The sequence below is a fragment of the Muntiacus reevesi genome, chromosome 9 (assembly GCF_963930625.1).
Source record: "Muntiacus reevesi chromosome 9, mMunRee1.1, whole genome shotgun sequence".
In the NCBI taxonomy this organism is placed as follows: domain Eukaryota; kingdom Metazoa; phylum Chordata; class Mammalia; order Artiodactyla; family Cervidae; genus Muntiacus; species Muntiacus reevesi.
The window spans coordinates 104,117-115,035 of record NC_089257.1 but is presented as its reverse complement, the minus strand read 5'-3'; the positions used below and the strand labels follow the sequence as shown (position 1 = coordinate 115,035).

General features: G+C 49.3%; 1 long non-coding RNA gene across 1 annotated transcript; it reads right to left on the bottom strand.

Moving 5' to 3' along the window:
• Positions 1–1,623: 1,623 nt before the first annotated feature.
• On the bottom strand, positions 1,624–5,797 carry LOC136174767 (uncharacterized). The gene is made up of 3 exons (XR_010664418.1): positions 5,577–5,797; positions 3,597–3,686; positions 1,624–1,809 (listed from the first exon to the last, which is right to left on the bottom strand). It is a non-coding gene; the product is annotated as an uncharacterized lncRNA (long non-coding RNA).
• Positions 5,798–10,919: the final 5,122 nt, after the last annotated feature.

The window sequence follows — 10,919 nt, the reverse complement described above, 5'->3', positions numbered from 1 at the left end:
GGCGCGGGTGAGCGAGGAGACAAAGGGAGTCTGCGAGGAAGGAGAGGTGGGGAGAGGTTTTTATAGCCCGGGCCGGCGCCCAGGCCAGGTCTTTCTATATAAAGAAGAAAGCGCGGGCTACAGCGGCAGTGGGTGTCCAAGGGCTCTGTGTCGTCTCCTGATCAGACCAGGCTGCAGGGGTGGGGGTCGGTCCCCGGAAGTTTAGCCAGCGTCCGGAACTTGTCTGCGGCACTTTTCCCAGGCATGCCTCAACATACCCGACCTTTCATCCCGGCCTTTTTGCTATAGGACAAGGGGCGCCGGTTCTCTCTGGCTTCTTCCTGCTGAACGGGAGCGGCGAGGGGTAGGGTGTGGCCGGGATGGCAGGGAGTGGCTGCCGCTAATTTTGTCACCGAGTGTTTGTTGGAAGCCCTTGGTATTGCTGTCGCAACACCATCAGCTGGACCGTGTTGAGCCATTGTTTGATAAAGGCCAAGAGCCTGATTTTCTGGGGCCAGAGGCTGAGTTGGCCCTTTGTCGTCTGTCGGTTGTGGCAGGACCCGGTCTGCGTGTTCTCTCAGCAAGGATCGTAAGAGGGAGAAGAGGGGGAGGTATCCCGCGAGTGGGGGAGCCTCTCTCTCTGTGAGGTGAGTCAGGAGGTAGGGCCTGCCGTAGAGCAGTTTAAAAGGGGTCAAACCTGTTTTGGAGTGTGGTGTGGTGCAAATGCGAGTGAGCGCCAGAGGGAGGAGGTCGACCCAAGACAGCTGCAGTTCTGAGGCAAGCTTGGTCAGGTGCGTCTTGATGATGCCATTTACCGGCTCTACCTTGCCTAACGATTGGGGCCGATAGGGGATGTGGAGATGCCAGTCGATGCCCAGGGCCATAGCCACCTGCTGGGAGATCTGTGAGATGAATGCAGGCCCATTGTCAGACTGGAGAGAGTTTGGCAACCCAAATCTGGGAATGAGCAGATAGCAGTAGGTTCGATGTCTGGGCGTGTGGGTGAAGTCTATCTGCCAATCCTGCCCGGGCATATGTCCCCTTAGTTGGTGAGTCTCTTGTGGGGGTCGGAGTCCTCCTTGAGGAGAGGTGGAAGCCCATGTTAGGCAGGAGCGGTGGACAGCATATATGGTCTGTCTGAGATGTAGGGGAGAAAAGACAGGGCTGAGAAAGGAAAAGAGAGCCCTTGGTCCGATGTGGAGGGTATTGTGGATTTGGGATATTATGGCCTTAGCCTGCCGCTCAGGAAGCACCGGTTTATTATGGAGTAGTATCCATCCCGACGGGTGCCTCTGAGCCCCTTCCTGTGCCAGCAAGGCTCTGGCTTCTTTGCTGGCATAATCTGGATTGAGGGTGGATTTTAAAGTCAGCAAGGGCTCGGGGCTTGTTGTAAGGTGATTTGTCGAGTCACTTGGTCTGCCATATTATTACCCAGAGCGACAGTGTCTTGAGTATTTCGGTGTCCCTTGCAGTGTATGATAGCGACCTCTTTGGGCAGAGATAAGGCATCTAACAGTCGAGTAACGTGGGGGGCATTACAGATGGGGGATCCTTTAGTGGTCAGGAAGCCCCACTCTTTCCAGATTGCCACGTGAGAATGGGCAATCAAGAAGGCATATTTGGAGTCTGTGTAAATATTGGCCCTTTTTCCTTTTGCTAGGTGTAAGGCTGTAGTTAGGGCTGTTAGTTCAGCCTTCTGAGAGGTCGTCCCGGCTGGCAAGGGCTGAGCCTCCAGGACTTTTCGGGTGGTTACCACAGCATAAGCTGCCCTTCGGTTCCCGTTGGGATCTCGCTTTGAGCTCCCATCGACGAACAAAGTTAGCTCTGGATCTGGTAGAGGTTCGGAAAACAGGTTGTGAGGTGGTTGCATAAGGGACTCAAGGACCTCTGGGCATGAGTGGGCTGGGGGTTTTGAGGAAAGGGGGAGGGAGGGCAATGAGGAAAGCGGGTTTAATTGTGGAGAACGACCCACGGAAACTTGCGGATTGTCCAAAAATACCAGGTGAAACTGCTGGAGCCTGGATTCGCTGAGGTCAGAGAGAAATCTAGAGGCTAGAAGATCGCCAAGGCGATGTGGTGAGAAGATGGTCAGGGGCTGACCATGAATCAGCTTTTTAGCATCAGCGTACAATGCTGTCGCTGCTCTAGTGCCCGCAGGCAGGGGAACCATCCCCTGGCTGTGGGGTCAAGTTGCCTGGATATGTAAGCAATAGGCAGCAGTTCGGGGCCAATCAGCTGTACCAAGGCTCCAAAGGCTATCCCTCCCTTTTCATCAGTGTATAAATGGTGCGGATAGTTGGGATTGGGAAGAAAGAGAGGGGGTGCAGCCAATAGGGTTGAGCGTAAAGCGTGGAAGGCCTGAGCCACTTCGGTGGGGGAAGACAGCAGTCCCGTGGGAGTCTCTTTAGCGGCGGCATGTAGGGGTTTGGCCAGGGTGGCGTAATTTGGGACCCAGTGTCGGAAGAATCTCGTCAGTCCTAAGAAGGACAATATCTGGTCTCCGTTGGCCGGAGGGCAGAGGGACCTGAGGAGGCTACACCGATCTGCTGTCAGGGCCTTAGTGGTAGGGGTGATTTGGAGGCCTAGATAGACAACAGAAGTCTGAGTCAGTTGAATTTTGGATTGTGAGGCTCTGTAGCCCTGGGAACTGAGGAAATTAAGAAGAGTCACAGAATGTTGTCGGGAGGTCTCCTCTGAGGGGCTGCAGAGGAGCAAGTCGTCTACATATTGGAGGAGGGTGCTAGGACGGAGCGAGCATCTGGCCAGGTCCCGGGACAGAGCCTGCCCGAAGTAATGGGGACTGTCTCTGAACCCCTGAGGGAGTACGGTCCATGTGAGTTGTGTGGTCAACTGGGTGTTGGGGTCAGTCCAGGTGAAAGCAAAGAGGAATTGGCAGTCGGGGTGGAGTGGGATGGTAAAAAAGGCATCTTTGAGGTCAATAGTGGTGAAATGAGAGGTTTTGGGAGGTATGGAAGAAAGGAGGGTGTAGGGGTTGGGGACAAGTGGATGGGCAGGGACCACCGCCGCATTGATCAGGCGGAGATCCTGCACTAGCCGGTAGTTTCCTGAAGCCTTTTGAACAGGGAGGATGGGCGTGTTACAGGGGGAGGTCGTGGGGATCAGGAGACCCTGTCCCATGAGGCGGTCGATGATGGGCTTTAGCTCCCTGAGGTTACGGGTAGACAGAGGAAACTGGGGCCGGGCTGGGAAACAGGTGGGGTCCCTTAGCCAGATGAGGACTGGAGGGTGGTGCCGAGCCACCACCGGGACTCGGGTGTCCCAGACCTCAGGATTAACAGAAGAGGTTGGAGGGTCAACAAATAGCATCAGGAAGGCCCCTGACGTGGGAGCCGATTCTGGAGTTAGGAAAAGAGTGGCCTTTAGCTTAGCGAGAATATTTTTTCCCAAGAGAGGAGTAGGGCAGGAGGGGATGACCAAAAAGGAGTGGGTAAATAGGCAGGAATTTAATTGACAGGATAGTGGTTGGGTTTGGAGCGGACACGAGGGTTGGCCATCAATGCTCATAACCGAAACCTGGGAAGGACGTAAAGTGCCCCCAAAAGAGGAAAGGACCGAATAGGTAGCCCCCGTATCAACTAGAAAGTTGATAGACTTACCCGCTACCTGGAGCGTTACCCTGGGCTTGGCTTGGGTTATCGGGGTTCCCGAGTCTGGGCGGCGTCAGTCATCGTCGAAGCTCAGCAGCTCTAAGGCCAGAGGAGGGCGGGAGGTCTCCCTGGGGCGCTCTGGTCTCCGGCCCTTAGAGGTCGGGGCCCGAGAGGCCTGGGGACAGTCACTAGCCCAGTGTCCTCGCTGTTTGCACAACGGGCATGGCTTTGAAGGAGGCCGCGGATTGGGGCACATCTTGGCCCAGTGTCCTTCTTGGCCGCACTTGAAGCAGGCCCCCGGAGGGGGGTTTTGGGGCCCCGAGTCCGCTGCTGGCTGCAGGGCCGCTACCAAGGCCTGGGTTTGCTGGTTTAGGAGGCTCTTTTGAAATTCGGCCTTTTGCTTGAGCCTTGCCTTTCGGCTGGCCTCAGCAGTTTTTTTACGGGCGTTGTAAACCTTAAAGTCCATTTTTACCAGGTCTCGAATAGGGATCTGAGGGCTGTCCTCGGCCTTGGCCAGCTTTTTTCGGATGTCAGGTGCGGACTGGGAGATAAAACGATTGGCCAAGGTAGCTGCCCCGATGGGGGGCTCAGGGGGAAGTCTAGTGTATTGAACAAGAGCCTCAGTCAGCCGACTAAGAAACATGGCTGGGTTTTTATCGGGCCCCTGAGTCACCTCATCTAGTTTGAGGAGGTTTACAACCTTATGAGAGGATGTTTTTATTTCATCGAGGATGCATTTTATCATATAACGTACCCCGCAGCTGGCCGCCACCCTCTTCCTGGTAGTTTTAATCAGGGTCGGTGTCAGGAACTGCCCGAGCTCCCGGGGGACGCTTGGGGGAGGGGCTGGCACAGTGTCGCTGATCGGCCTGAGCCCTGGCTGCCGTCCAAATGGCCTGCCTCTCTTCGGGGGTAGTGGTAGACCCCAGGATGACATATATGTCCTGCCATGTTAAGGCGTAGGCGCGGGTCAGACCAGTAAACTGCTTAATATACTGAGTGGGGTTGAAGGAAAAGGATCCCAGTTTGGCCTCAATCTGTGCTAAGTCCTGGAGAGAGAAGGGGACATGGACCTGGGCTAGACCCTCAGCTCCGGCTACTAGTCGCAGAGGGAGTAGCGGGACTGGAGACGGGGGAGGGGAGGCTCCTGGAGGGTTGCTGTGGGAGCGAGTGTGGAAGTTAACCGGAGAAGCGGAGGGAGTGACGGGGGAAAGCGGAGGGTACAAGATAGGGTAAAGGGCCTGCGCTGGAGCCTCGGGGGCGGGAGCAGGAACAAAAGGGGCCAGAGTAGGGTTAGAGGGGGAGGGGGCAGGAGGGGCCGGAGAGGAGGGGGAGGGGGTAGGAACCGGAGAAGAGGGGGTGGGATGAGAGCGCAACGCCCAAAAGGCCTGAACATAAGGGACCTCAGACCATTTTCCCGTTCTCCGGCAGTAATTGTCTAAATCACGGAGGACGTCAAAGTCTAATGTCCCCGTGGCTGGCCATTATGAGCCATTATCTAGGGAATACTGAGGCCAGGCCTGTGAACGCAGAAAAGTGAGCTGCTTGGGGCGGATATCTCCCTTTGGTCTTAGAGTCCGCAGGTTAGCCGGCAGGAACTCTAAGGGGGTGGAGTATTGGGGATCGGGTTTGGAGGCTGTCGATCCCATGGCGACCACGGGGCGTGGAGGCAACCCCCGCTGTCCGAACGTCTTCGGATGAGTCAAGGGGAGCCAGAGGTCCGTGTAGTCGCAGGGAACGTCTTCCTCACGATCGCAGGGACCCGGAAAGGCCGAAGCCGGAGGTCTACTCAGTCGTTTAGGACGTCTCCCTCACGAACTGGTGACCAGAGAAGGCAGAAGCCGGAGGCCGAAGCCGGAGGTCTACTCAGCCGCTGGGGACGTCTCCCCACCAGCTGGTGACCGGGAGGGCCCAGTAAGTGCGCACCCGTTACGGGGCCCTAGGAGGTGGTCGCCAGGGAGGGCAGGCCCCAAAGCCGAAGGGACTTACTCCGTATCCTGCCGTCCGGGGGGTTGGTCTGTCTCCTGGGTCCGAGGCTTCCGCGGCGGTGGAGCTCGAGGGGGCCTCAACGGTGAGTGCCGGGGGGGGCCCTCACCTCAGGCCCCACGTTTGGGGCACCAGATGTTAGAAAACGCCGCGGGAAGAAAGAGCCACCTCTAAGGACCGGTGGTAAAAGGCCTTTATTGGGCGGGCGCTCTCGGGCAGAACTCCCGGGGAGGCGCGGGTGAGTGAGGAGACAAAGGGAGTCTGCGAGGAAGGAGGGGTGGGGAGAGGTTTTTATAGCCCGGGCCGGCGCCCAGGCCAGGTCTTTCTATATAAGGAAGAAAGCGCGGGCTACAGCGGCAGTGGTGTCCAAGGGCTCTGTGTCGTCTCCTGATCCGACCAGGCTGCAGGGGTGGGGGTCGGTCCCCAGAAGTTCAGCCAGTGTCCGGAACTTGTCTGCGGCACTTTTCCCAGGGCATGCCTCAACATACCCGACCTTTCAGTGGCAATATTTTTTTGTTATAGATTTAATACTTTTAATAGATGTAGGACTATTCAAATTTTATGTTTTGTCTTGATTCATTCTTTCTGTCCTTCCAAAAATTCATCTATTTCAATGAAATCACCAAACTTTGGCATGAAATTGTTGACGAGAAGTCATTAGGATTTTTAATGTTGGTACAGTCTGAGGATTTCCACTCTTACCTTTCTTTCCTTCTGTTTATTCCCTCTGGGTATTTTGATCTTATTTTTCAACTGTAAAAGCTTAATTTATGCAGTTTTAGGTGTTTTTTTTTTTCAATTATGAGCATGCAGAGACAGAGACTTCCACGCAGCATTATTTTAACTAGATAGCACAGATTTTTGTATGCAGTGTTCTCATTTTCAATACATTTTCTAGTTACACTTGTGCTTTTCTTTCTGTGCCACATGGATTCCTTAGAATTATGCTGTTGATTTTCTTATATTTGTATATTGTTAGATATATTTTTATAACTCATTTCTAAATTATATTGTGGTCAAATATTCTCAGATTGGTTTATTTTCTTTTTAGATTTAGAAACTGACAGAAGGGTTACAAATTGAATATTCCCCATGCACTTGAATTGAATGCAATTCTGCCACTATGTGCAGCATTTTATTAATTTCAGTTAGACCACAGTTTGATACTGCTATTCAAGTCATCTTTCTACTTATTGGCTTTGTGTCTCCTTGTTCTGTTCCTTACAGATGAATATTGAAAATTCTAATGACAGTTTCGTAGCTGTCTATATAACCTTTCTGTTTTAACTGGTTTTGCTTCTCTTATTTTGAAAATATATTATTGGGTGTATCAGTTCAGTTCAATCACACAGTCGTGTTCCACTCTTTGTGACCCCATGAACTGCAGCACACCAGGCCTCCCTGTCTATCACTAACTCCCGGAGTTTACTTAAACTCATGTCCATTGAGTCAGTGATGCCATCCAACCATCTCATCCTCTCTCGTCCACTTCTCTTCCTGCCTTCAATCTTTCCCAGCATCAGGGTCTTTTCCAATGAATAAGTTCTTCTCATCAGCTGGCCCAAGTATTGGAGTTTCAGCTTCAGCATCAGTCATTCCAATGAATATTCAGGACTGATTTCCTTGAATTGACTGGTTGGATCTCCTTGCAGTCCAGGGACTCTTAAGAGTCTTCTCCAACACCAAGTTGACAAGCATCAATTCTTTAGCATTCAACTTTCTTTATAGTCCAACTCTCACATCCATACGTGACTAATGGAAAAACCATAACTTTGGCTAGATGGACCTTTGTTGGCAAAGTAATGTCTCTGCTTTTTAATATGTAGTCTGCTTTGGTCATATCTTTTCTTCTAAGGAGTAAGTGTCTTTTAATTTCATGGCTGCAGTTACCATTTACAGGGATTTTAGAGCCCAAGAAAATAAAGTCTGTCACTGTTTCCACTGTTTCCCCATCTATTTGCCATGAAGTGATGGGACTGGATGCCATGATCTTAGTTTTCTGAATGTTGAACTTTAAGCCAACTTTTTCACTCTCCTCTTTCACTTTCATCAAGAGGCTCTTTAGTTCTTCGCTTTCTGCCATAAGGGTGGTGTCATCTGCATATCTGAGGTTATTGATATTTTTCCTGGCAATCTTGATTCTAGATTGTGCTTCTTCCAGCCTGGCATTTTTCATGATGTACTCTGCATATAGGTTAAATAAGCAGGGTGACAATATACAACCTTGACGTACTCCTTTCCCAATTTGGAACCAGTCTGTTGTTCCATGTCCAGTTCTAACTGTTGCTTCTTGACCTGAATACAGATTTCTCAGGAGGCAGGTCAGGTGGTCTGGTATTCCCATCTCTTTTAGAATTTTCCACAGTTTATTGTAATCCACACAATCAAAGGCTTTGGCATAGTCAATAAAGCAGAAGTAGATGTTTTTCTGGAATTCTCTTGCTTTTTCAACCATCCTGCAGATGTTGGCAATTTTATCTCTGGTTCCTCTGCCTTTTCTAAATCTAGCTTGAACATCTGGAAGTTCACAGTTCATGTACTGTTGAAGCCTGGCTTGGAGAATTTTGAGCATTACTTTGCTGCCATGTGAGATGAGTGCAATTGTGTGGTAGTTGGAGCATTCTTTGGCATTGCCTTTCTTTGGGATTGGAATGAAAACTGACCTTTTGCAGTCCTGTGGTCACTGCTGAGTTTTCCAAATTTGCTGGCATAATGAGTACAGCACTTTCACAGCATCATCTTTAGGATTTGAAATAGCTCAACTAGAATTCCATCACATCCACTAGCTTTGTTCGTAGTGATGCTTCCTAAGGCCCACTTGACTTCACATTTCAGGATGTCTTGCTCTAGGTGAGTGATCACACCATCATGATTATCTGTGTCATGAAGATCTTTTTTGTACAGTTCTTCTGCGTATTCTTGCCACGTCCTCTTAATATCTTCTGCTTGTTAGGTCCATACCCTTTCTGTCCTTTATTGAGCCCATCTTAGCATGAAATGTCCTCTTGGTATCTCTAATTATGTTGAAGAGATCTCTCGTCTTTCCCATTCTATTGTTTTCCTCTATTTCTTTGCATTGATTGCTGAGGAAGGCTTTCTTATCTCTCCTGGCCATTCTTTGGAACTCTGCATTCAAATGAGTATATCTTTCCTTTTCTCCTTTACTTTTCCCTCCCCTTCTTTTCACAGCTTTGTAAGGCCTCCTTGGACAGCCATTTTGCTTTTTGTGCATTTCTTTTTCTTGGGGATGGTCTTGATCCCTGTCTCCTGTACAATGTCATGAACCTCCATCCATAGTTCATCAGGCTCTCTGTCTATCAGATCTAGTCCCTTAAATCTATTTCTCACTTGCACTGTATAGTCATAAGGGATTTGATTTAGGTCATACCTGAATGGTGTAGTGGTTTTCTCCACTTTCTTCAGTTTAAGTCTGAGTTTGGCAATAAGGAGTTCGTGATCTGAGCCACAGTCAGCTCCCAGTCTTGTTTTTGCTGACTGTATAGAGCTTCTACATCTTTGGCTGAAAAGAATATGATCAGTCTGATTTCGGTGTTGACCATTTGGTGATGTCCATGTGTAGAGTCTTCTCGTGTTGTTGGAAGATGGTGTTTGCTATGACCAGTGCATTCTCTTGGCAAAACTGTATTAGCCTTTGCCCTGATTCATTCCATACTCCAAGACCAAATTTACCTGTTACTCCAGGTGTTTCTTGACTTTCTACTTTTGCATTCCAGTCTCCTGTAATGAAAAGGACATCATTTTTGGGTGTTAGTTCTAAAAGGTCTTGTAGGTCTTCATAGAACCATTCAACTTCAGCTTCTTTAGTGTTACTGGTCAGGGCATAGGCTTGGATTTCTGTGATATTGAATGATTTGCCTTGGAAACAAACAGAGATTATTCTGTTGTTTTTGAGATTGCATCCAGGTACTGCATTTTGGACTCCTTTGTTGACCATGATGGCTACTCCATTTCTTCTAAGGGATTCCTGCCCACAGTAGTAGATATAATGGTCATCTGAGTTAAATTCACCCATTCCAGTCCATTTTAGTTCGCTGATTCCTAGAATGTTGACAGTCACTCTTGCCATCTCCTGTTTGACCACTTCCAATTTGCCTTGATTCATGGACCTAACTCTCCAGGTTCCTATGCAATATTGCTCTTTACAGCATCAGACCTTGCTTCTATCACCAGTCCCATCCACAACCAGGTGTTGTTTTTGCTTTGCCTCCATCCCTTCATTCTTTCTGGAGTTATTTTTCCACTGATCTCCAGTAGTATATTGGGCACCTCCCGGCCTGGGGAATTCATCTTTCAGTGACCTATCTTTTTGGTTTTACATATTGTTTATGGGGTTCTCAAGGCAAAAATACTGAAGTGGTTTGCCATTCCCTTCTCCAGTGGACCACATTCTGTCAGACCTCTCCACTATGACCCATCAGTCTTGGGTGACCCCACATGGCATGGCTTAGTTTCACTGAGTTAGACAAGGCTGTGGTCTGTGTGATCAGATTGGCTAGTTGTCTGTGACTGTGGTTTCAGTCTGTCTGCCCTCTGATGCCCTCTCTCAGCACCTCCCGTCTTACTTGGGTTTCTCCTACCTTGGACGTGGGGCATCTCTTCACAGCTGCTCCAGCAAAGTGCAGCCTCTGCTCCTGACCTTGGACGTGGGGTAGCTCCTCTCCGGCTGCTCCTGCACCACACAGCCACCACTCTCTATACTATATATAAGGTATACAGTGTACACCTTTAATTAATTGGAGCTCTTTATTCAAGTAATACGATGCCCTTCTATTAGCACAAGGACCCACTGGCCCGGTTTATCACTAAATCCTCACTCCATCCTTTTTCTCCTTGTTCTCATGTGTATCATTTTACATAATCTATAAAAACACAACACATTGCTAGTAATTTTGCTTTAGACAGTCCATTATTAGAACAACTGAAATAGGGCCAAAATTTTTAACCTACCTTCCATTGCCTGTGTTATTTCTTTCTGTAGATCTAATTTTTGTCTGATATGCATTATATATACCCGAGAAATTGCCTTTTACTTTTCTTGTATTCTAAGTCTAATGGAAATAAATTTTCACTGCCCATTTTTTATTTTTGTCAGCAAAAGTTTCTGTTGATCCTTCAAGTTTGAATAATACTTTAACTGGATTTATGGGTTGACAGCATTTTCCCCTTTTTCTCCTTTAAAGATGTCTCTGCACCATCTTCTGTTCTGTGTTGTTTCTGAGTCATGGTAACTCCATGTTCGTTCCTCCAGTTGTTCTGCCCCTCGCAGGCTTTAGTGAGGATCTCCTCTTGTCTCTTGTTTTCAGGAGTTTGCCGTGCCGTGCCTCG